Source organism: Candoia aspera, chromosome 7 (genome assembly GCF_035149785.1).
Source record: "Candoia aspera isolate rCanAsp1 chromosome 7, rCanAsp1.hap2, whole genome shotgun sequence".
Lineage (NCBI taxonomy): Eukaryota > Metazoa > Chordata > Lepidosauria > Squamata > Boidae > Candoia > Candoia aspera.
In genome coordinates, this window is record NC_086159.1 from 82,004,613 (window position 1) to 82,031,318 (window position 26,706).

The 26,706-nt window shown below is 43.9% G+C and overlaps 1 protein-coding gene across 1 annotated transcript in view; it reads right to left on the bottom strand.

Moving 5' to 3' along the window:
• CDPF1 (cysteine rich DPF motif domain containing 1) overlaps positions 1-26,706 on the bottom strand; it is a 271,203-nt gene that overhangs the window by 140,636 nt on the left and 103,861 nt on the right. The window lies entirely within an intron of this gene.

The window sequence follows — 26,706 nt, forward strand, 5'->3', positions numbered from 1 at the left end:
TGCTGTTCCTTTAGACTCACTGGGTCTCCGTGTATTCCAAAGAGCCTGCTGTGCCTCAGTGTTCGGTTGGAGGTGATCTGTGCGTGTCCCGGATGACTTCCTGGCCGTTGACCAGGGCTGCGGGTCTTGCCTGCTCAAGCCGCACCTCTCTGGAAAACCCAGGCAGGAAGCCAGGGGGCTGACAAGATCCGCCTGCCTCAGCAGGCTGTGAGTGTTGAGTGACTGACCATAAGCCGAACCTGGGAGTGCGTGAAACAATAGTGTGCATCACTGCGTCACTTATTTTATTCTGCTTATTCCCTTCATATTTGTACACTTGATTTTATTGTCCTCCCTCCCTCTCCCTCCCTCCCTCCCTGGTCACGGACCAAAATTAATAAAATCTAATCTCTAATCTGACTAGGAGTTCTATGAAACCCTAAAGGGAAAAAAAAATCATTTGAATGCAGCCAATTTTCTATCAGGGGTTCCAGAAATTCATTTTTGTTTTTGTTTTAATTTTTTTTTAAAAACTAGCAGGTTCCACGGCCAGAAAAAGTCTGAAAAGCCCTGTTTCACTGATCATGAAGGAGCTGAGGAGGTTCTGAGGACTGGCCATCTCTGCAACCTCCCCACTCAGCTGTCCGTCCAGGGAACTGGCCACCACTTCACCACCAGATCTTGGTGTCTGCCTTTCTGATGCTTCCCTTCCCTATCCACCTTCTCAGCTCTTTCTGCACAAGCCTCTTCCCATCAGTCAGCCCCAGCTCCTTCTTCTGCCCATGATCCAACTCAGCAGGATCCAACCCTTTGCCACTCTCCCCTCAGCCCACCCAGTCCATTCCCAACCACTTCCTTATTTGTCCCTTTTTATCCTCTTCCTCCTCCTCCTGATACCCAACCTTCTGATACCCAAACACTTCAAGGATTCACTACACCCTGCTGAGATCCCAACTGGTCATCACCGTTCTTCAGAGAGGGTCATCCCAAGGACATCCTCTACCCAAATCACCAACTTCCCCACTGCTTACAGACCTTGGGACCAGACATGTCAATCAGGGGCCATCAAGGTCCACCCCTGCTCAGCTGCTTGAATCTGCCAAAATTGCCTATGTGGTGAACACCACTGAGTGCAGCACGCTGGCTGGGGAATCCTGGGAGTTAAAGTCCACTCATCTTAAAGTTGCTGAGTTTGGGAAACCCTGTTGTAGAGATGGGAGAGTCAATTGGTCCTGACTCTGCCAGCCTTTTGGAAAACATTGACGGATGAGTTCCTGAGCTTGGGGGTCAGATAGTCAGTGGACACCCATGTGGTTGTGGGTTTGAATTTTGTAGATTAGTTTTTACCCAAGATGTCTTTATAGGGCTTTTATGCTGTTTTGATATTACTGTGGGTTCTGTTTTTATATGTCATTGGCTGCTTAGGGTCACAAGGCAAGATGGGCAGCCATTCAGATCAAATCCAATCCAATCCAATCCAATCCAATCCAATCCAATCCAATCCAATCCAATCCAATCAATCAAACAATCAATCAATCAATCAATATAAATGAATAAATGTGTAACTCTACCACAAAACAAATGCCACCAACTTCTGCAGTGAGCACTGTTGGAAAATGCTGGGGCTTGGAGATCACCTCCCACCCCCACCACAGCAAGGACCCATAAGCTAACCTGTGTTATGAGATTAAAATCTTACAGGTAGTCCTTGACTTCGGACCATTCATTTAGTGACCATTCAAAGTTACGACGGCACTGAAAAAAATGACTTACAACCTGTCCTCACACTTACAACTGTTGTAGCACCTCTGCACTCATGTGATCAAAATTCAGGCACTTGGCAACCAGCATGCATTTATGACCATTGCAACGTCCCAGGGTCACATGATTGCCATTTGCAACCTTCCCAGCCAACTTCTGACAAGCAAAGTCAATGGGGGGGAGCCAGATTTGCTTAACAACCACAAGATTCACTTAACAACCATGGTGATTCACTCAATGACCATGGCAAAAAAGGTCATAAAATCAGGCATGGCTCACTTAACAACTGCCTTGCTTAGCAACAGAAGTTCTGGTCCCAGTTGTGGTCATAAGTCAATGACTACCTATAATCTGCTTTCTAATAACACCCATAAGTTGTTTTACTTGCAAGAATGATAGAAGGAAGGCAAAAGATGCAGGAAACAACAAAGTGTTTCTTGAAAAAGCAAAATTAAAATGCTATGAGCAGATCCTCGCAGGAATTAGAAAAATAATCCACTGAAACATCTGTTAATTTAATCTGTGTCCACTAGAGGGCAGGAAGACACCATCCACCAGTGGGTTTTTGTTTTGTTTTTTTTAATCGTATGGCATAGCAGTTTGGTGTTCGTGCTGATTTTTCTTGCCGGGAAATCCCTGTGAGGTCCAGCAGCCAGATGTGTAGACTATTCAGCCATGACCAGTCATGTTGCCCAGGTGCACCATGAGGAGGCGAGTTGGGCTGAGAGGGAGGGACTGGCCCAAGGCCACCCAGCCGGCTTTCAAGCCTAAGGAGGGACTAGAACTCACAGCCTTCTGGTTTCCAGCCCAGCACCTTAACCACCAGACCAAACTGGCTCCACCACTGGTGAAATGGTTGCACAAATCAACCAGAGCATTCTCCATACCTGGCTGCGGGCATCAGTCAACTATGTTCCGGCAGTTACTGAAATAATATTCAAAAACTATGTTCACATGACAGAAGACACGATGCACAGGGTGTCTGGTGGTCATCCAAACCCTGAAAAGTAGTTAAAAGTCGTTGACCTGCCATGACTGCCATTAACCATCCAGTAACTACTTTTCAGGGTTTGGATGACCACCAGACACCCTGTGCCTCGTGTCTTCCTGATTCCCAATACCTGAAATTCATCAACACATGAAGAATTATGATTTTTTCATGCACAGGTAACGTTCATTTGAGATGGCCAAATCTGCCTTTTTCTTGTATTTTTGGTGAGCTTTTGGACATATTCCAGAGCTCCCAGACCAAACCTTCCAACTCTCATGGGCTCAGACTTGCAAGACCGGTGATTTCATTATATGCATTTTATGCTGGAATAACAAGATCTACCTGTATGTTGTTGTTTATTCGTTTAGTCGCTTCCGACTCTTTGTGACTTCATGGATCAGCCCACGCCAGAGCTTCCTGTCGGTCGTCAACACCCCCAGCTCCCCCAGGGACGAGTCCGTCACCTCTAGAATATCATCCATCCACCTTGCCCTTGGTCGGCCCCTCTTCCTTTTGCCTTCCACTCTCCCTAGCATCAGCACCTTCTTCAGGGTGTCCTGTCTTCTCATTATGTGGCCAAAGTATTTCAGTTTTGCCTTTAATATCATTCCCTCAAGTGAGCAGTCTGGCTTTATTTCCTGAAGTATGGACTGGTCTGATCTTCTTGCAAGGAGCTCTCAGAATTTTCCTCCAACACCACAGTTCAAAAGCATCGATCTTCCTTCTCTCAGCCTTCCCCATGGTCCAGCTCTCGCAGCCACATGTTACTACGGGGAACACCATTGCTTTAGCTATGCGGGCCTTTGTTGTCAGTGTGATGTCTCTGCTCTTAACTATTTTATCGAGATTTGTCATTGCTCTTCTCCCAAGGATTAAGCGTCTTCTGATTTCCTGAATATATCAACCTGTATATCAACAACAATAAAAATAAGGAGGAGGATATATTGAATAAATTTGACTCAGTTTCCATAATATCAAATCTTCTTCAGTTTTTCTCTGTTATTGGTGCAACACCCGCCTGCTGCTGGACCGTATCATAATATTAAATGCCAAGCCAAAATTACCTTGTGGTATTAATAGCATTTTATCTCCTTCCCCCACCCCCCAAATGACCAAACCTTTTCACTAAAGCCTCTGTTTCTATTATGTTTTCTTTTTATACAGCACTTCTTTTAGGGACCTGTGATGCAGTTGAAAGCTTTGACCTTGGCGACCTCTAGATACCCTCCTGGCAACAATATGGAAGTGACAGCGTAAAATCTGATGATCTTAACAAACTTGATCTAGTTCTGGTTCTTTTCTTAATTATCTCCTGTTGCACTTGGTAGGGTTCCAACTTTTTGGCTGAAACAACTGTGGAAAGATTTTTATCAATTCCTTTCCATCAACTCATATTGAGAATATGCTCTGTGTTTTGCAATAAAGTCAGTCCCTTAATCTTATACCATGAGCCTTTTCCAGATTCAGTTGCTAGTTTTCTTCAGGATAAAGATGATCCTTAGGTGGTTCCATAGTTTTAAGGGGTGTCACACCTGAAGTTGCATCATCTCAGATCTGATAGAAGATCTTTCCTGTGACTTTGCCTCAGGAAGACATTATTCATTATCAAATTAGAGACATTACCTGACAGTCTCATTTATGTACTAACAGTCTGCCCTGCCTTTAAAAAGGAAAATGCTTCAGACTTAAGAAAGTTAGTCATTTATCTCTAATATTCTTAGCAAGTTTTATTGTGAGTTTTGAATTCGTTCTCATTTGTAGCATAACAACAACCCCCCACTGATATTAGCCTAATTCTTATGATTAAATATATAGGCAGATTTTGAACTAGGAAACAAAAAAAAATTGGCAGGAATTTTACCTAACTCTGAGATCTCATGCATGCCCCTTCACGTGCACAAACACATTTTTAACCTCCATTTGCACATCCCTACACACACACACACTTTTTTCAAAAAGGTTTTCTTCTATATAAATCTCTAAGCTCTAATGTCACCCCAAAGATCCAAGGGTTTTTAGAGGGTTTTTTTTTTAAAAAAGAAAGAAAAAAAGGTCTCCCTGGAATCAGATTTGACATTGGTGACCTCCAGATACCTTCCTGGCAGCAATATAGAAGTGATTTCCAGATTCTTTTTCCAACATCTTGGTCTAACCTTTGGATTTTCTGATGGACTCATATCCAAGTCCTGATTCTGTTTAGCTTTTGGGGATAAAAAGCTAAATGCGTTACCGTTTATACAGTCACTGAATATAGCTAGATGTGGTAAGTCAGTGTTGGCTGGGGAATTCTGGGAGTTGAAGTCCACACATCTTCATGTTGCCAAGTTTGAGAAATACTGATCTAAAGCAAAATATATTTTTCCTTCAGAATGTTTACTATATAAATCTGAAAGGGCACCCAGATTTCTGATACTAATCTCCTCAGCAAGACTACAGTACATAATTTTCGTGATAAGCATCTTCAATTGCTTGGCAGAACTTTATCATACTATACACAGAGCAAGCTCATTTCTAAGTTGTGGTCATTCCAGCCTCTGATTAATGCTCCGGTGAAATGAATACAGATTTAAAATGCTTTGCTGGGACTGAATCAAGCGTTTGTGTGTGTGTGGTGTGTGTGCATTGAAATGGAACAGTTGCATTTGATTTCAGTCACAAGCTGATTAGAGAATAGATCACACCATTGCAGGTGCAACATTTCAACACCACAGAATCAATTAATCGTATTTAAGAGGACTAAATAACATATTACATAGTTATGTAAGTTCTGGATCCTTGTGTGGGAGGGAAATCTGTGCAGGAGGACAGTAGACACAAATTATAAATTATATCTGCTCTGAAAAAGAGTTGCTTTTTTAGTCGTCTGTCTTGAAAGATATACATTTAACCAGGAGGGCTAATTTCTGTTTTGATGATCTCCTGGGGAAAGTGTACTGATGATCACCAGCAATTCATTTTAGCTCAAAAGGGACAACTGTGAGATCATCTGGTGTACAAAGATGTATCCCTCAAAATATCTGTTGCTTTTGCTTCTGTTGCTGCTACAAGCCTCTCAAGACCCTTTCCTAGTAGAGGGAACAGTATCTCCCATAGGGCTGAAGCTAGTAGAGGTCCATGAGTTCAACCCTCAGGTATAAGATGATATTACACATGAAAAATTGTTTCTCATTCTTCTAGGAAGACTCCAGATCCTGAAACAAACCAGTAAGGAATTACCAGTTGAGATGTGTTTGGAAAACGAATGAAATCAAGGGAAGGTGGCCATTTATGCTTGGTCCAAAAAAGATAAAATACATTGAGAAAGAAGACTGTCAAGAGCAGTGTTTCTCAGCCTTGGCAACTTGAAGATGTGTGGACTTCAACTCCCAGAATTCCCCAGCCAGCATGGCTGGCTGGGGAATTCTGGGAGTTGAAGTCCACCCATCTGAAAGCTGCCAAGGTTGAGAAACACTGCTCTAGCGGTCTATGGAAGTTATGGATATAAATGCAGAATTAGAAATAATTATTATGGTTTATATAAAAATAATTTCATCAGATTGGGAATACCTGAAAAAATGTTGATTGATTTTCTAAGTGCCTGCTAAGACTGCCAGTATAAACTGGCAGAGAGCTCCGAGGAGCTAGCTTCATTTTCTTATAATGGTTCTTTGGGACTTGAACTGAATGGACCTTCAAGAAGAATAAAGGTGAGAGATTTTTGTCTCTCCAGGTATTTCTGGATGGAATCCTGTTCCTGTCAACTGCAACCAAGAGGTCTCCAAGCCTGAAACAGAGCTCTTTGCTCTTTAAAGTAGGAGGCATGGTCACCCTAAGTTTTGCTAGGTAAAAGCTCTCTAACCTATTAGAGTGATTAAAGTTACAGTGGCATTAATTGGAGAATATTGACCAAGGATGAAGTTACATTGTGAAGCACTGGATTATAATGGCTGTTACAGTTCTCTCACTCTTGTGTTGTGCAAGCTGCGAAGGAAAATAGATTTATTCATAGACTTCATCACAGCAAGAAGGCAATCTGCATGTGCAGATATTGTGTCGCTCTAATTGCCAGATGCTGGAAATATGTGAGGGTCCTCCCCTTGAGATTAGCTGACACTGTTTCCTGAAACTAATCTAACACCATTTATTGGCATTTTATCCAATCAGGCTTCATCCATCTAGGCAGGGGTGTCAAGACTGGTCACTCAAGCTTTCACTCAATCACGATCCATAAGCGAGTGCTTATAAATCTATTTAATGAAGCGAAGCGTCCAGTACAAAATGAAAGTTGCGAATGGCGTTTCCCACGCCATTTCTACAATTTAAAATCACAGAAGCCTCTAATTCCCCCCACTACCCCCATAGGTGTACGCCCCTCCTCCTCATGCCAGCAGATGGCCTGAACGGTTTTCTGCCCTTTGACCTTGGGGCAAGGAGCCTCTAGGCCAAACAAAATGATTCACGCTCCAGTCCAGCTCCCCCTCCCTGCTGGCGACTCATGGTCTGACACGGGTTGCTTGAAGATGGATGCCAGTTCCATAAGATGTTCTGGGAACATTTGATCGGGGAGTCTGACAAGGGGTTTCCAAAATTCCTTCAGACCAACTCTTCTGAAGAATACTAAGCTGGGGGAAGCTGGACTATTGTTATCCAATTTATGAGATTTTGTAACTGAAATGAGATCTTATCGCTGACGCTCAGCGCAAATTTGATCTGAGGAACAGTTGGGACATCACTGGAGATTCATAGATGTTGCTAAAAGCTGGCTGATAACATCATGATTTTCTGCACGTGCATAATTTATCAGGAGCTCTATCAAAGTTTGCATAATTTGGGACCAAGTGGAAAGTGTTGACATCAGGCTCTAGTTAAACTTCTTATCTTATTTTCTTTTTTTGAATAGTTTTTATTAAAATATTTTACGTAGATAATAAGAAATACATTCAAAGAAAGAAAAAATATAGTAAATATGAAAGAAGAAAGAAGAAAAGAAAAAACAGAGAAAAGAAGATGGAAAAAACAGGAAAATAAAATAAAGGAACAGAAAACATGAAATATATATATATATAAATAAAAGCAGTGGCGTCTGATCTTCCTCTAATCATTTATTGAAATAATTTCTAATTGTGTATGCATCAGTACTAAAAGGAAAAGTTCAGGTTTCAACTGAATATTAATCTTTAAAACCCTCTGTATCGATGAATGTATTTGAATCCAAACTTGTTACCTTATTTTAAGATATTATGCTTTTTATCCTGGGAGAAAACTAGTAAAGATTTCAGTTGTACCTGGATAGAGGCGCGAGGGTGGGGTGGGGGAATCCACTGTCTCAGTATTTTTGACCTTGGCTGACCTCAAAAAACTAAGCAGGATTGGGTCTGGCTAGTGCTTGGATAGGGATAATTTTCTCAATATTTTTTGAGCAAAGTATAATATGACCTTGGCAACTTTAAGATATGAGGACTTCAATGTTGGCTGGGGAATTCTGGGAGTTGAAGGCTACGCATTTAAAGTTGCCAAGACTCTGAATCACTGCTCTAGAAGAAGCTGATGTCAGGTCACTTACATGCTAAAGCAGAAGGAGATCATGGGAAACAGCCTTTGCCCCAAACTCTTCATTTATTCTTTCAATTTCTATGACTGCCCACTTGTGCAAAATTACAATCAGCTACACAAACAGTTTAAAACAACAATAAGAGAGCCATGCTGGTGGATTAGAGCATAACAATTCATCACAAAGTGTCCAAGGCTCAAGAGTGAGCTTGCATAGCATCCTGATCTAAAGCCTGGGGAAAGAGATAGGTCTTCAGAGCTCTGTTGAAGGACAACAGGGTGTAGGTTGTGCAGACTCAGGAAGGATGTTGCTCCATAGGGCAGGTGCAGCAACAGAGAAGGAACACCACTTGGGTCCCATAATATGACGCTATTTGATTGATGGGACCCAGAGCCTGCCAATCCTGTTGAATCTTACCAGGTAGGCAGACACAATTGGAGACAGGCAAATAATGCATTGTGGGGCTTCATAGATGACAATCAGTAGCCCTTTGAAAGACACCCAGCTGGGAATCAGTGCAACTAGCAAAGCAGAGGTGTTACATGGGCATACCAAGGCATGTCCATCACTGCTTGTGCCACTGCATTCTGCAGCTATGGCTTCCACATAATCTTCAAGAGCTGTCCCATATTGAGGTGTCTAAGATGTGAGCGACCGTGAGTAAGCCCCCGATCCAGGAAAGGGTGCAGTTGGTGCACCAGACAGATCCGAGCAAAGGTTTCCTGGCCACAGCTGCTCCTTGTTCCTTGAGCTGTGAGTCCAGAAAAAAACTAAGTTGCGCATCACTTCTGTATGGGGAAGGGCAACCCTATTGAGAAGTGACATTGTAAATCTTTGGAATCAGATGGTCCATGGATCTATAACAACTTGGTCTTGCTAGGATTAGGCTTGAATCCTCCTCCATAGCTCAACTACCTCCAGGCTCTGAGGCAACTTTGACCACATTGATTAGTTGGCCATGGTCAAGATATACAACTGGTGGTACCTGATTTCATATCCTTGGATGATGTCACCCAACGGCTTCATGTAGATCCTAAATGGAAGAGGCTGGAACATTGAGCCTTGAGGGATCCTGAAAACCAGGAGCCTTGGATCCAACCTCTTCCCCCCAACATCAGCTGAAACTGATCATTGAGAAAGAAGAATCATTGTAAGACCATGCCCCACTTTCATTGCCTGTGGACAGTCTTGAAGGATACCATGATTAATGCTACTGAACACGAGATCAAAGAAGGCCAGGATGGTTACACCATCCCCATCTCTGCTCCACCAGAGATCATCCACAACTGTGATCGATGCCCTCTCCATACTATGCCCAGGCCTGAACTCCAACTGAAAAGGGTCAAGAAAATCTATTTCCTCCAAGGCCTCTAGAGCTACAACCTGACCACCTTCTTAACAACTTTTAGAACTTAAAAACTAGGAAACTGGTCAGAAATTATCCAACAGCATTTGGTCCAGCAATGATTTCTTGAGGAGGAGGCAGATCTCCCTGTGGGTCCGACCAAGTTTTGATTATATAAGCCTGGTCGGCACTTCATCCACGATCAATTTGTGGATGAGGGAGCCTTTATTACAGACTGACCTGGCATTAAGCCATAACAGCTGGAGCCCAGAACCACCAAGGATATGATAATCTGGCACGGAGTATAAACACAGGGTGCTGGAAGAACTGATTGGTTCTCTGTTCCCTCAGCCCATCACCACTGGAATCCTGGCATCTGTTCTTCCTCCCCACTCCATCCCGCCTCCCTCTCGGCCTTGCCTGCCACGCCAGGCTCACAGGCCCTTCCAAATCAGCCATCCTAATGTTGAATATTAAATTTGAGCTTTGGAATTGGCATGTTGAGGACTAGCTGGGATTGTGCCAGCTGTTTTGGCAGACATCAAATATTAAATTCCATACATTATCAAATGTATTTAAAACATACAAAAGCTATTACAAACGGGTTAAACCGCTGAGCTGTCGATCGGAAGGTCGGCGGTTCGAAACCGCGCGGCGGGGTGAGCTCCCGTTGCTCGTCCCAGCTTCTGCACACCAAGCAGTTCGAAAACATGCAAATGTGAGTAGATTAATTGGTACCGCTTCGGCGGGAAGGTAACGGCGTTCCGTGAGTCATGCTGGCCACATGACCCGAAGTGTCCTATGGACAACGCCGGCTCCAAGGCTTTGAAACGGAGATGAGCACCGCCCCCTAGAGTCGGACACGACTGGACTTTACGTCAAGGGAAACCTTTACCTTTACTATATGATATCAAACAGGCAAATATTTAAGGACTGCTTGGGAGCCCTTAAAGTCATCAGTTTAATGGGGCACAAAGGAATATTGCCAACTTTTCTCTTATTCCCAGGTTTCTTGGCCTCAGTAAGGTAGATGGCAAGGATATTCCTTCTCCCCTGCACCCTCCTGAACTTGTTTATTTATATATTTCTCACATTTCTTCACTGCCCATCTCACCAAGTGACTCTATCAACGTCACCACTACATTATACAGGCTCTGCGTTTTGGGGTGGAAACTGCTTGGTCCCCATCTGTACCACCTGATGGAGAGAAAGAGTGGAACTCCTGACATTTCGTATTAAACAAATCCTGCATTCTTCTGAACTACTTGCTGAGGAGAGACAAGGAGAGACACGAAGCATCGCGTCCTTGGCTCCCACTTAAGTAGGCCAAGCAATATGAAGACCTGACTTTCCAGTTATTGCCTGACAGAAGGGAATTTATTGACTGCAATATTTATCTGCCAAGCTAAAAGAAACTAAGTTGGTAAGAGGCTGAAGCAACTGAGGAGACATGAGTTTCTGGGGCCAGCGGACCTGAATCAGCTGCAAGGGAGTGTGGCTGGTTTTAGAAAGCTCCCTGAACCTTCCCAGACAAGTCAGCCTGTGCCTTGGCAAAGAGACTTTTTTTAAACAAATGCAATCTAGGCCCATCCCTGGAAATTCCCACTGCCAAGAAACCAGGACACCTGAAACAATACATGTGCAACTGGGATTACATTTCAGCTGAATATCCTCTGGCTTCTTGCTGCGTTTCTTGCATTTCCTACTTTCTAACTATATTTTTCCCTGTCATCTTGTTTGCCTCTTAGCTGCGGCTTGTTCCCATCTCCCTTCATCCATCTCCGTTTGTCTTTCCAAACCCTGATCCTTTCCCCTCCCTTAATTGTCACAACGCTGCCCGAGGCCAATTAACTCCCTCCTTGCGCATCAGGGTTGCTAGCTGACAAATGAGGGAGGCAGCTCAGATTGGGCCGCAGCCAGCCGAGAGCTGCTTGGTTCCCTGGCGGCTTCTGCTGACTCACAATGTGGCCTTGGGCGGCCCATCACGCTTGGCTTTCCCATAGAGAAGATGGAAGCTATGCGCATGCCGTTCAGTGCTTAATTACGGCTTTGCAAGGGTTGTATGTCACTCTTCTCTTCCCAGTAATCGTTGAATTTGAAGCAGATGGGCATCTTAGAATGTCCCACGGTCTGCAGGCTGTACAAAGCTGAACACTGACTGGTTTTGCCCCAGCCCATTACTACGGAAGATTACTTAACCCATGTTTCCTGGTGGAGAGGCATCCAGAGTGTCTCTCCCTGCTTTGATCATTAACAGAGCAGTTTCCAGATTTTATTTACCTTCAGGAAACTACTTCCATTCGGATTTCTCTGATGAAAAGCTTCCGCATATTGTACAAGGTCCTGCGCCATGCTTATGGGGACATTAGCTAGACCATAGCAACTTCAAGCTGTGTGGACTTCAACTCCCAGAATTCCCAGCCAGCCATGGTGCAGGACCTTTTGCAGTATACAATGTGCTGGTTTACAGTGCTGATTTTAATTATGTTTACTATGGATATTTAATGGGCTGAATGTTTTATGTGCTGCTGTAAACAGCCGCAGGTCTTTCTGAAATTCAGCTTCCTAAACAGCCTTAAAAATTCCCAGTTCACTGGACTTTGAGCACCCATTCTGATCATGAAAGGGGTCTATATGTTGTCAAGTTTTGACTGATCCAGGATCACTGCTAACCTAATCAAGGGTCATTTTGAAAAACAACAACTCATTTATCAAGAGGTGCTTGTAGCCTTTTAGAAGGAACTTTCCCTCCCACATTAAATAAAGTATAAATGGCGGCGAGGTCCGTTCCTCCTTGTTGGTACTGCTGGAAACTGTCCTCAGGGTGGTGCTCTGCTGAACACAAACCAACCAACATCAGGCTTGAGTGACGAGCCGGTCAGTCAATTCCTGTCGCAACCAATGGATCAACAGCCATATACAATGTCATGGCAGGACCCTGAAATGGTGTTCGTTGATCTGAAAAGCTTGCCCTGCACCCGCGGGAAAACACTAGGAAGAAGAAGAAGATTAAATAACTTATAAATACTTTAAACCCTCTGCAACCTATCTGATTGTTATTCTGCCACATTCCAGAATGCAGGACAAGGAATAATGGATTGAAGTTTCAGAAAGGCAGGAGCCAACCGACTGTGAGAAAACCTTCCTAAGAGTAAGAAACCGATGACTCAGAGCGGTAATACTCTCTTCTGTTCTGGAATATATATGTGGAGCCCAGATAGCCATTTGATTTGAATTCCTGTCCTGAGCAGAGGCTGGCGTCAAGGGTCTCCTGTGTCTAGAAATCCTATTCTGTCTGCAAGTTGTTATACTTGCTACTGACCACTAGGGTGTGCTCTATGACCGGTTTCATCCTTGTACTGGGACTTGTCAGGCGTAGGTAGCCTCCATAATTATGGTGCATGTATGTTCAATTCTCGTTTATTAGGAGTATAACAACTTATAAGAAAAAGGTATAAATCCCCTCAGAGGGTAGGTCTTGAAGCTTCTACTATGAGACCCAGGCAAGATTAACAGCCAGCCTGAGAGTGTATTAAGAAAAAAGGAAGGCGTATCTCTATCGCATCTACCAACAGACAAACCTAATTGGACCATATTAGTCACACCACACCACCAGGGATTCCTTTACCAGTTTATCAGGGATGGGAACTAGATTCAGCGCTGGGCTAGATCCACCCTTGGTGTTGGTTGATGCTCAGAGCGGCCCTGTCGAAAGCTCTTCCTGTCAAAAGCATTTATTTGGGCACAGGGAGATGGGAAGCCTCCTTCACCATGGGAAACCCTGGCATTGTCTGCATGGCCGCTCCCTTCTCGTCCTACAGTTGGCACCCCTAGAAAAGGACACAGCAGACTAAAGTGTGAATCATGTTCCAAGCGCGAGATCTGCAAGGGCTGCCCTGACCGGGCTCAGCCAGATGGGCTCTGCAGGGTAGGCTGTGGCAATCGTGGGAGAAGATGTCCTGAAGGCAGGGCCCTGGTGGACAAGATTCGTCTGTGGGTCAAGGCTTCCTCATCCCAGCTGAGCACCTTCTGTTACCACAAAAAGCCTTTTTTCCCCCAAAAAAGCCTGGAGATAAGCTGGACCCTGGAGGACCACGCAGACCCTGCCCATGCAGTGGTCTTGCACAGACATGCGCAGAAGTGCTTTGCCACCACTGGCTTGTTCTGGGTTGTTTTAGTAACCTAAAACCCTGGGACCTCCTGGCGCCCCCCCTCCAAGGGCCAGGCAGGATTAAGTCAGCCAAGCGCTGCCACCCAGTGAGGCTGTCTGCACCCAAAGATACAACTAGGCACAAAGGACCCCTAGAAGCAATTAGGGACGGTAACCCTCAGGAGCTGGCATTTCTCCAAAGACACTTGGTGGCAGGCTTGAAAGTTGTCCAAACGTTTCCAAGAGATTGCAACATGAGGCCACTGCATTGGAATAAATTAGCAAATTGAGCCCTGTGGAAATTGGTCTCAACACATCCTGGGTGTGGGAGCTCGCTAAAGAAAGTAATTGTCTCTCTCGTAGTGTTTGTTTACGTGATTGATCTCACTCTGCCTATTTGCTGAGCGCTACCACTTGGGAGTGGATGCCACCTACACCGATTGAATCTTGCACAATATCTACTACTGTAGGTGCTTGTAGTGATCCATTGCTTGACCTTTTCACCTCAGAAGGAATCTCCTCCCCTCCTCCTCCTCCTCCACCATAATTTCTCCTTCTCCTTCTCTTCTCCTTCTCCTTCTCTTTTCCTTCTCTTTTCCTTCTCCACCATCATTTCTCCTTCTCCTTCTCCTTCTCCTCCTTCTCCTTTTCCTTCTTCTCCACCATAATTTCTCCTTCTCCTTCTCCTTCTCCTCCTTCTCCACTATCATTTCTCCTTCTCCTTCTCCTTCTCTTTTCCTTCTCCACCATCATTTCTCCTTCTCCTTCTCCACCATAATTTCTCCTTCTCCTTCTCCTTCTCCTCCTTCTCCACCATCATTTCTCCTTCTCCTTCCCTTTTCCTTCTCCACCATAATTTCTCCTTCTCCACTATAATTTCTCCTTCTCCTTCTCCTTCTCCTTCTCCTTCTCCTTCTCAAAACTGTGAGCATCAAGCTGAACTGTAACAAAACAGACAAGCTTTCCCATTTCACTAGGATTCACCCCCAAATTCTGATCCCGGGACAAGGATCAGAAATGAGTTTGCGGCCTTAAAATCGGTCCTCCGATCCCTTCGGTAACAACGTTTTTGTGGTGAGAGGCTAATCCTACTTTCTGCAGAATTTGGAAGTCCCACCCTGCAAATCAGGGGCATCTGCAGGGGAGAGGGCTCAAAAAAAAAATCAAGATGGCAACCCCAACTGTACAATCAAAGCCCCATTCCTTTTCTCACGTGGCCCTCCTTCAAACTTCACAGCTTGTTTAGCAGTGCAGTTCATTGGCGTGCAACGTGGCTTCTGTGGTCCTCAAAGGGCACAACTTCCCTTGCCTTCAGGTGGTCATGGCATGTTAGAGAAACAACCTGGGGATCTGCCCTTGGGTATTTTCCCCTTAAAACCCCTCTAATCCCTCTAAATGAAAAAAAGGGGGGGAGTTGTGAAAAAGTGATAATTTTTACAAATCTGATCTACTTGCTCGACAAGCAGAATGGTGCGCCAACTCTGGACCTAAGTGGAAGAGCCACTCTCCTGCACGTAGCCCGTGTATTTTAGGCTCAGGAAGTGCCGCTTTTAATTGTCCGAATTAGAAGTACGTCAGGTTGCAGCACGATAAGGAAGAGCTCTACCCGCTGATTTTCCAGGGAGCCAAGTCCCTGTTCTTTATTCTAGAACCACGGCAAGTTCGTGAGGTAAATTGATTGATTAATCGCGAGATGATGATTACGATGACGATGGTAATCGCTGCAAGAGAAAAATAGTAATTCAGTGGAGCCATATTGATTGCATATCCAGTAGCGTAAGTAGGTCACTTGAAGATTCACCCTGAGAACGCCTTTCCTCGGCTCTTCTTCCCCTTCCTTCCCTCCGGCAGTTCTGTCATTTCGAACCTTCCAGTGTCATCTAGAAATACTTGGGCTTCTTTTCTGTCCTGCGCTCTGTTTTCCGTTCCTAATACGTCAATCCAGATCAGCAGGCTTACCGGCTGTCACTTCCCTCCCAGGCATCTACGGCATCCCTAAAACCCCTTGACTTGTTGCAGAAATATCCAGCGTCTTCTCCACCAAGCCAGTCTTGTTTGCTTCGGAAATCTCCTTTGCTGAGCTGGTGCTTCTCTCCAGCTTCTGCTCAGATTGCCCCAAGCGAGTTGGTCTTTTTCATAATTGCCAGGGCTAAAAAGTGGGACATCTGATAAGACCTTGTTTTGATCGTATCCAGGATTAATCATCCACAAGGTTGCCCTCCCACTTTTCCCATTGTAACATGCCTCTCTGGCACAGATAACGAGAGGCACCCGGAACTCTGGCGCGAGTTCAGATGGAAACGAAGAACAGCTCAAGATCCGCAGTGAAATCCGAGTTGGCGATGGGAGTTTAAACCATGAGTGTTCGGAGAACTTCAGGGGGCCCAAGGGCTTGCTTCCTCTTCAAAGGACCTGGGCAAGGTCCTTACATGAACCTCACTGAGGACACACATCCAACATGCAATGAGTGGCGAAGGAAGTATGACTGGTGAGAAATTTTTCTTTCTCCCTTTCTCCTCTTTTCTCTCTCCGGTCATGATAAAACCTGGGGCTCTGTCCAGCCAAGCAGATTGGCAGCTGATTCAGTCCAGGCTGAGAGAGCTCGGGGGCACCGGATTCTTAGCTATGGCATTTTCCCCTGCAACTTCTCTGAAAATAGGCATTGCACCTTCGGGACTGTGTTTATGTGGGTTTCATTTTTCTCACTGAGACGATCCTTGCTGTTTTGGTGGCAGCTTTAAGGGTGACCAGCAAGGCTGGTTGTTTTATTACCCCATTCTTAAATCAATTTGTTGTGCATTCAGTGAGGTTGAAAAGCAACTTCCATTCAATTTCCTCACCTGGGGATCCTTCTAATTTGGGGAGGGGCACTTGATGTTGTGAATCAGTGCTGGGGGGAGGACAATGAAATGAATGAAGGCGAATAAACCAGGGTTGGTGCAATGAGGAAGGGATTCTGCTTGCCAATGATTAGGCTGCAATTAACTTAGCTCCGGAAGAGATGGCATTCTTTTTAAAGGAGGGTTAAGCCGAGGTTGAATTAATCTTTTGGGGAGAGGCAGGGGGTGCCTTACACAATGGGGATGCTGTGTGAACAGGGCAGTGTCCTACACAGTGGTGAAGTTGGGCTTTTCTGCTTTTGCTGTGGAGTTTTTCTGTCTGGAAAGTTGGCTGTGTTTGTTCTTTTGAATTAAGTTGGAGACTTTAATGTGTGTTCCATCATCAAACGGTAAGGAACCAAGCTGCTGATTTTTAGTAACTGTGGATGGAGGGGACTCCAGAGGTCACCAGAGAGGGCAGAGGTCTGGGGGTGCTTGTGGATCCAGTCATGGCACTGGAGACCAAGGGGGGATCTGGGACTCCAGTCTCGCTTCCTCAACGTAGGCAGATATGGTGATCTTGATCCTAGCAGGGAGAGAGTAGGCCTTGCAATATTTATTTGCACCTGCTCATTTGAGTTTTGGACAACGCAATACCTCCCTGAATGCAGGAGCCATTAAGGGAGGGGAAACCAGACCTCAGTCCTGGGGAAGGGGAAAGAGTGAGAAAAACACTCAAAATAACCCTGCCTTGATTCGGTTTGGTATAAGGGGGCGAGGCAAACCCTAGCAGGCTTTCAAGACTCTGTTATTATACCCTACAACAATAAAGTAGCACTCCTGGAATCCTGGTGGGATCTGTCCCCTGTCCTGGCTTACCTCCAAGGGCTGAAGCCCTGCAGGGGTTTGGCCATCTGCATCAGTAACTATTTTCTTTTTGGCCCCAATTTAAAGGGCTGATATCTATTTATAAGAGCCCGTTTGGTCTAGCGGTGAAGGCACCAGGCTAGAAACCGGGAGACCGTGAGTTTGGGTCCCACCTTAGGCACAAAGCCAGCTGGGTCACCCTGGGCCAGTCACTCTTTCTCAGCCCTAGGAAGGAGGCAATGGCAAACCACTTCTGAAAAACCTTGCCAAGAAAACTGCAGGGGCTTGTCCAGGCAGTCTCCGAGAACTGGACATGATTGAACGGATTAAAAAAACAAAAACAAAATCTACCTATGAGCCTGAAATGGTTTGTGGTTAGGGAATATCTCCTCCACATTTACTTGCTAGGATCCTAAGATCTTTCCCTCAAGTTCGGCTCCTAATGAGGCAAGATGGGAAGCTAAAAGGGAAAATACTTTTCCAATCATGGCTTTCTATTTGTTTAATGTGGCCCCAGAGAGCTTGTCAGGGCCAGTCTTATGATCTACTTGGCACCAGGAGAAGACCTCTTTCATTTTCCTAGACTTCTTAAGAACAGCTCTCGTAGTCTGGAATACCAAAAGCTTGTGCTTTTTTATTACTCTGATTTCATGCTATTTTTATTGTTACTCAGATTTTTACCTTGTCTTGCCCATTCTCTGTGCTGGTTTTGATACCAGGTTCAGGCACATCCCTTCTGTCAGGGATGTTCTGATTTGGATGGGAGACCACAAGACCTGGAAGTGGAAAAACATCCTGGAGACAATGACAAACCACTTTTGCACACACTAGTTGGTTCACAGACATTTATGTGTCCATGAAGTCACCAAGAATGAAGTTTTTTAAAAAAATTCTTATTTTTATTGTCTTAATACAATGAAAGAACAAAACATACACAAAAAGAGCTAAAATGACGACCACAAAAAATACAACAAATGATTGTAAACAAGTTAGGTCTTTAGCCAACAGGACCATATTGTCCTGTCCTTCTACTGCATCAGGAGAGAGCACAGATTTGATCCACCAATTTTGGTATCTGCTGTAGAAGTTCCTTTCCAAGAACCCCCCCTCTTTTTTTTGCAAGAATCCAAAGATGATAAATCCAAAGTTCTCCAAAAACTGATGAACTTCAATGATAGGAATATAGTTTAACATCTTCAAATCTTAAGTCCCTTGCTAAAATATTAACAGGACTTTTATAATTAACCCCACCTATGATCCCCAGAAAGCATGATCAGATTGTGTGTGTTAGCACACTTTTGAACTGAGTCTGCAACATAAAAAGGTCATTAACCAAACTGTTTTTAAACATTTGCTGGAGGGTCCAATAGAATTTTCTGAATTACTCCCCTGTCACGATTGTAAGAAACAGACACTTTTTGAAACCCGAGATAAATGACTTGTTTGAATTGGATACTCCAATTCTTTCTTCCAGGCTTTTGTAAATTGTCTATATTTATCTTTGTAAGATTCTTCAATTGTCCGTAAAACAGAATAGTTGGTTTTAGCCTTTAAAAGAAACTTTGGCTAATATTCTTAGAATTATAGAAGTTGTTCAGGCCACTAAGAACATCAGGAATATGTATTTTCGGCAGTTTCAGGCAAGCTGCATTCTTTTTGCAATGTGCCAAACATCGTAAAGGTAGAATTAGCAATAAGCTGCTCTAAGGTGTTAATCTCATTTTCAGCCCCTTCTTTTTTCTCTAAGAAAACAAAAATTTTCCAACCATTTTGAAATAAGAACTGTTCCACACAGATATTTTGCTTGACAGCAAGAAATTAGATTTATATCTCTTTCCAGGTAACATTCAAATGCTGCCTTTAATACTGGAAGTTCAGCTAAATTCTGACTGTAATTTGAACCAAACACTTGCCAGGATTTTAAAGATCCGAACAATAATGATCCAATTTTATCCGTAATGGTATATTTTCAACATCATTTTTGTTTAAAAAAAAACAAAACAAAAGTGCTTGTGTATCAGGCTATATAGCAACCACACCCAGTAATACAATTAAGTCTTGACAATTTTCACTGGAGGGGGAGGGTTACAATTTAGAAAGACAGGAATCTGACAATCCATAAAAACTGTAACTTTTAAAATTTGTCTAATGTATTTAAGTGGAATTAATATAGACATCTGTTTTAAAGTGCATAATAAAAATTCATGGATATTCTCCACCATCTGTTGGCATAGTTATTAATCTCTGTTATACAGTTGAAAACGTTTATGTCTTAAATCTGTTACCTGCCACAATAAAGTGACTCTGATGCCTTCGGGGGTAGTGCTGCCCCATCAAGAGACAGCCCTGGGGATGTTAGGAACCTACGACGGGCAAACAGTAACTCCATCTTGCTGGGTCCCGCTGTGGACTGGCTGATCCACCAAGCCTCCAGCCTCTGGGGTGGTCAACAATCAGCCATCTGGGAGAAAACCAATAGGAGTGGGTAGGGGAGGAGTCCAGGAACAGGAGCCCAGTCTGGACAGAGCATAGCACCTAGTCCCAGGATGTAGCATTTGCCAAGAAGCAAGAAAGGCAATGCCCTCAACTGAGCGATGATCATCTGGCCAATGAAAGAACAGCCACCTGCGGCCAACTCTTTGTTGACAACAGTTTGGATCTGTGCTTCCCTGCCCTTGCTTCCTACTCTGCCTCCAGACTCTCAGTTCTTCAGCGCAAATGGCTGACTCACCTCCTCCTGTCATGGACCACGTTTGCTTCATCTGACTCTGGACTGAACTTTCAGGCAAGACCAAGCTCCTCTCTATTTTTCCCAAGATGTCCATACACTTGTGCTACTGCCTTTGCATTGCTTTCTACTCACCAGTTAACCCCTTGTAAATCAGCCCGGGTGTGCTCTGTCTGAAACGGGACAGGGTCAAGTTCAGGCTGTTTTGTCCAATCCAGAACTTCAAAGCTCCAGGCACTGGATCAAGGCACAGCTAGACATCTCCTGAACAGCCTAGGGCAGAGAAGGACAGCCAGGAGTCATCAGCATATTGATGAAATGATACCCCAGTGGCTTCAGGTATATATTTAAAAGTAGAGGAGAAAGGAGAGGCAACCTGTCTGAGTTCTCTTCTCCCCCAAGGGCCAACTGGAACCACTGTAAACCACTGTAAGCCACTGTAAAACAGGGCCTCCAATCCCCAGCCCCTGGAAGTGGTCCAGAAGGATACCATGGTCAATGGTACTGAAGGCTGCTGAAGGGTCCAAAAGAACCAGGAGGTCCTACTTCCCCATCCAGGTTATGAAAAAGGTGACCAATGTTGTTTTGGTCCCACGGCCAGGCCAGAATCCTAACTGAAAAGGGTCAAGTTAATCAGCTTCCTGTAGGGTTCTCCTACAGTTTCAATAATTTTTCCTAGGGAAGGAAAAGTTAGTGGCTGGACAATCATTATCAAATACAGACAGATCCAATGAGAGCTTCTTATGGATGGGGAAACATCACAGTGATTTTCAGGACTGCTGGTTTCATCCTCTTTTTTCACAATGAAGTATTGACTAAATCTCAGATCCAGTCTCTTGCAATTCCTCCACACCCACTAAGGAGCTATGAAGGGCAAGGATCAAGGAGCTGAAGACAACCAAAGGAAAACCATACCCATTCATCAGAGTTCACAGGCAAGAAATGATCTCAGATAACATAGCTGGACCTGGTCCTCATCACTACAATGGACTCAATCCATAAAGAATTGACTTGGGTGAATCTAAGTGACTTTATTGGCCAAAGCACTCTGCCAAGTGTTTACAGCTGCCAGTTGGGAGATCTGTGGGTGTCCCTTCCATAAAGAGAGTTGGCCACCTTAAACAAGCCCACCAATGCAGTAAAGAGGAAAAGCAATGACACTCAATCTCCCTTATCATCATAATGTACTCATACTTGAGCTTAAACCTGTGTGTGGTCAGATTCATTTTTCATCTTCCTCTGCGCGCATTCCACGTTGTTCTTCTGCTGCTTCTTCTCCCAGAGGATCTTGGTAATCTTCGAACAGTCGGGATCAACTTGCCAGAAGCCATCAGGATCCATGAGACCTCTGTGGAACACCATCTAAATTGGCCTGTTTGTCCTATTAGAGGCCCTTGGGTAGCAGCCAATCTGGACCAGCAAGTGATAAATATTCACATCTACAGTATTAACAAAGGTATTTTTCTTGGAATTATTATCCACAAATATTTAAGAGATTCCAGATAATACACAAATAAAGTCCAATTTTTTTACAGTTTCCATAGAAACCTTATTATCAACAGACCACATAATAGTTTGGTTTCAATTAATTGGAATGAGCCATATTGTGGAAAAAGCTCCACAAAATTCAACAAAGAGCTTTGATAATTATTAATAGGGCCTAAAATATATCTTCATATAATAACAACTTGTATTCACAAGTCACCTGTATGAATTGAACATCTCTGGATTGTCTGATAGAGCGAGTGAAAAGTTCAAGAACCAAATGAAATGTAAGAGAAGGCAGACATCCTTGACAAGTTCCATGGTGCATCTTAATTAGTGGGGAAATAATTGCACTTTTTTTTTTGCATCTACATCTACCCATACACATACCCTTCAGGTTTCATTGTGGTCAATTTGTTAAAAATCTTTCTCATTTCAGATCACTAGCATCTCATGAAAGAGTGATATTGTTGAAGATATAAATTATTTTTTCATAATGGAAAGACTGAGGAACTCCACCCCCACTAGATTCAGTTAACTACATACCTTACCCCCGCTCCTGAGATTAGATTGGCCCCAACCCTGCCAGCTTTTGGAAAAGCCTTGAAGACCTGGATATGTCCCCAGGGATGGGGGTCAAATGGTTAGCGTGGGCCCATGAAGTTGTGCTTTAATTTGTTGTAGATTGGCTTCTTAACTTGGTAGCCATAATATTTATGGCCGTTTTTCTGTTGTTATTGTCACCCATAGTTACTATGGTGAGATGGGTAGCCATATAACTCAAATAAATAAATATGAGTTTGAGAAAACCCAATAAGCTGATTCAATTTTGACTGAGTAATCATTCAAGGAAAACAGCTCACCAAAATCTTTTTCCTTAATAGCCACCCAGAAGCTGCCCAAGTTGCCCAACCTTGTAGGGAAGATTCAAAATTCTGAGTGTTGTCCTGCATAAATGGCCTTGGACTTGAGTGAGTTCATCCTGACCCATTGCCATGTCCTCTGATTGTTTTGATGAGATTCAAGTATAATTAAGCTCTTGATCTAGTCTACCTGCTTAAAACATATCCTTTAGAACCCTAGCTTGCGGTATGGCAAATATCTCAACATTTGATATTTCTCTTGGCTAAGTTCCAGATGGACACTCAGGAGTCAATGGAGCTGCTCATGAAGCACCCAAATCAGGATCAATCAGTAGAGCAAAGCTAATTGACTCTTCAAGAATCACAGATAAAGATTTTTCTTTCTTAGATATGGTAGCTCTCCTAAAAGATTCTAGCAATAACCAGGCACCTCATTGCAGGGTTTTTTTTTCACTGCACATACCGAGCAGTAAAACTCCAGATGGCTGCAAAACGGCAGCAAAGAGATGTAGAAAATGCTAACTCTTTCTTTTCACCTGGTGGACTTTTGCAATCCAAAATTGGTAGTCCTGGGGCAATGCAAGGAGAAAGGAACAGTAACTGATTCTTTATTAGCAAACACTCTTTGGATTTGACATGAAAACATAATAGGTTCTGTTAATGCAGCAAAGCAGGAGATAAGCAAGTGTCAAAATTAAGGTGTGCAAGATAGACACACAAGGCTGGAGGAAAATAGGCTAGGCAGGTATAAAATATGATGGCGTTATGATAAAGAATTTAGTGAGAGTTTGGAAAGATACCAATGTAAAGGAATACTTGGCAGTGCAATAATAAGTCATATTCTACATGAAACATCTGCATCGCTGTGGGCCACAATGTCTATCCAACTTACCTGCGTAGTGTTAGGAGGTTCCGGGGCAACCTTTTATGGGATCAGTTTCCTTGTGAAGAAAGAGCCCAGGAATTTTGTAGGGCTTTGTTTAGGACAGTCTTTCTCAACCTTGGCAACGTGAAGATGGGTGGACTTCAACCCCCAGAATTCCCTAGCTAGCATGGCTGGCTGGGGAATTCTGGGAGTTGAAGTCCACCCATCTTCACGTCGCCAAGGTTGAGATTCCAGGAACTGAAGTTAAAGTTATCAAGGTTGAGAAACATTGGTTTAGAATATACTAAGAGGCAACACTTGAGGCCAAGAAGTGTTAGCATTAGAACTTAGGACATTTAATTTGTAATTATATGCCAAACGAATAATAGAAATCTTTCCATAAATATTCATCATGCACGAACTGTTCAGGGTCTGACATACTGTGATAGGAACAATATAAGTAAAATGGCTTAACTTAGAAGAAAAAAAATGGGGACACCCTTTTTATATTTTTAATGTACAATAGAGCTGTATTCTGCTTCACATTAGAATAAATTTTCCTCCAGTGATTCCAGGAAAAGACATGGCTGCTTCCAAAGTTTGAAGACAAAGGCATGTTTGTGCCCCCTTGATCTCCAAAGCGCCTCTCAGGAGTTAAATCTAAAAGGTTGCATTGCTCCATTAGCCTTTGTTATTTTACTGGATTTCCTGTATTTTGATTTATAGAGGAAATGGATTCCACATTTGCCATTACAGACTAAAATATATCAAGATTATTTTAATAGGAACAAAGTTCACAATTGCGAATGCATTAAAAAATCTTGCTAAAGCATTTTATCTACTTTTTTAAAAAAAAACTGGTCGTTGTTATGGCCATACTCAGACACGCAGCACAGTTTGACAAGGAATTAATTGCATTGTGTGCTTAAATATCAGAGCTTTAAGAATCAGAGATTCTTCTTACAGCAACATAAGGAGCCATGCATAACGAAAACTGGTTGGTTATGTGCCATCGAGTCCTTTTCGACTCCGAGCGACCACATAGATTTTCTCTATGACAATCTATCCCTAACCTGCTCTTTCAAGTCTCCCAGTCACCACTGTAACTGAGTCCCTCCACCTCTTCTCTTTATTTATTTATTTATTTATTTTATTAAACTTATATCACCGCCCATCTCCCCCCTCTTTCCTTCCAAGTTTCCCAGCATTAGAGCTTTAATGTGTCCGAAGTGGGATAATTTGAGCCTGGTCATTTGTGAGAACTCTGGGTTGATTTGTTCAGTGATCCATCGGTTTGTTTTCTCGGCTGTCTGTGGTATTCTCAGGAGTCTTCTCCAACATCAAAGTTCACAAGCTTCAATGCTCTTCCTATCCTGCTTTTTCAAAGTCCAACTTTTGCTTCCATAGAGTGTCACAGGGAACACCACGGCTTGCACAATTCTGATCCTTGTTAGGTAGACACACATCATGGCATTTGAATATCAATTCCAAGGCCTTCAAGCCTGCTCTACCAAGTGCCAGTCTGAAGCGTATTTCCTGACTGCTGGTTCCTTTACTGTTGATGATTGATCCTAAAAGGCAGAAGCTCTCCACCACTTTGGTATATCTTCATTGCCAATTCTAAGGCTGGTTGTTCTACCTGTTGTCATTAGTTTGGTCTTCTTTATATTTTAGTCCCATTTTTTCACTTTGCAGGTATTGTAGCTTCAGTTGGTATGTTTTTGACTAACTGAATCATCATCATCAATCTGCCCTGGGTTGGAAAGATGATTTCTAATTGAAATACTGTAAAAAATAAAACAAGAATACCACCCCCCAAACAAAGCTGTTACGATAATAGGAAAATACCTGCTGTATTTATATACAGTGATATGTGATGGGTAAGAATGAAAAATCACAAAATAGAAAAGTGTATCTAACGGTTGTATATATGCAGTACAATCCTATCTGGTGTTAAACTCCAGGAATTTCCTAGTTCCTAGTTTGAAGAAGGAAGGGTCCTGGTTACTAAAGTGAACTTGTTTTAGGAAGTGGAGAAGGGGTGCTGCTTCTCCAGGCTTTATGGCTCTTGACCCTGGTCAAAACTCTTCACAGCCAGATGGAGCTGTGTCGGAGGCAGAGTCTGTGCTAAGATGAGGCAACTGAGATAGCTCCCATCCTCGCTGGACCACAGGCCCCACAAGGTGGTGCTCAAGAGTTAGCCTGTTCTTGTGCCAGACCCAGAGCTTCCCTGCGACTGGATCTAGCCCCTCCCTTACGGTTGTAAAAACCCACATGGAACTATTTTCGTCAGGGGCTGCTTAGTTGCTGGACCTAGTTTAAAGTCCTGCTCTTACCTCTGAAGTTCTGCATGTTTCTGGACTTGGATATTTTCAATATGGTCTTCTCTTCTGAAAGTCCAACTAAGCGTTCCCCACCTATTTGTGATATTCTGGGTGACCCCAAGGACCTCGTAAATCATGGCATTAACACTTGAGCCTACCCCCCACCCAACACACACCCTTAGCAAATTCTGACCGCTCTGTTAAATCATGGCCTTCTTGGCCCAAGAATCTCCCTAAACCCAACAGAGTGGTGCTGCATGAGCAGATCCTCTAAAAAGGAACCTGTCCCAAGTGTGTCAGGCACCTAAGCCAAGTTTTTGCCCTTCTGGACACGGGACCCATGATATCTCTTGCAGATTCAGCAGTAATTTGCTGGTGGGGGTCAAGTCTGAAGAAAGCCGGTTGTGATAATCAGCTGGAGATCTATTTATTCCAAATAGATGGTGCAACCTGATTGGCTAGAGTTTATTTTTGCAGACACACTTTTTCTGTGTGTGTCTGCATCCTGGGTAACACACAGGCCTGACTTTCCGATGTGTTGGGGGTGGGATTTCGTATCTGTTCGGATAAACCAGAAACTTAGTCAACTGGGCTCTCCTATGACTTTGTGACCCAGGGACGTTCTCTCCCGGGGTCGGTATTGTTCCAGTTCGCCCTGAATTCCCAGCCAATCTGAGCCTTGGAATTAGAGGAGAAACGTAGCAGGGTTCCTGGAGCTGTGCGGGCGGAGGGGCTCTCGCCTGAAAACCGGTCCAGCCTCCTCTGGGGCGCCCGTGCTGGGGCTCAAGAGCCGACGGCGGCCGACGCCTCGCGCGCCCCTTTCCAGATGAGGAGCCCTTTCCTGCGCACCGCTGGTGGAAGGCGGAAAACGAAAGGCCGGAAGGGCGCTGGGGAAACGCGGGGCGGAATGCCCGCTTTGGAGGGGCAGGGGCGAGACGCCGCCCCGACTCTCACCCGGCGGGGCGCGCAGACGAGCCGCCCCCCCCCCCGCCGGCGGTC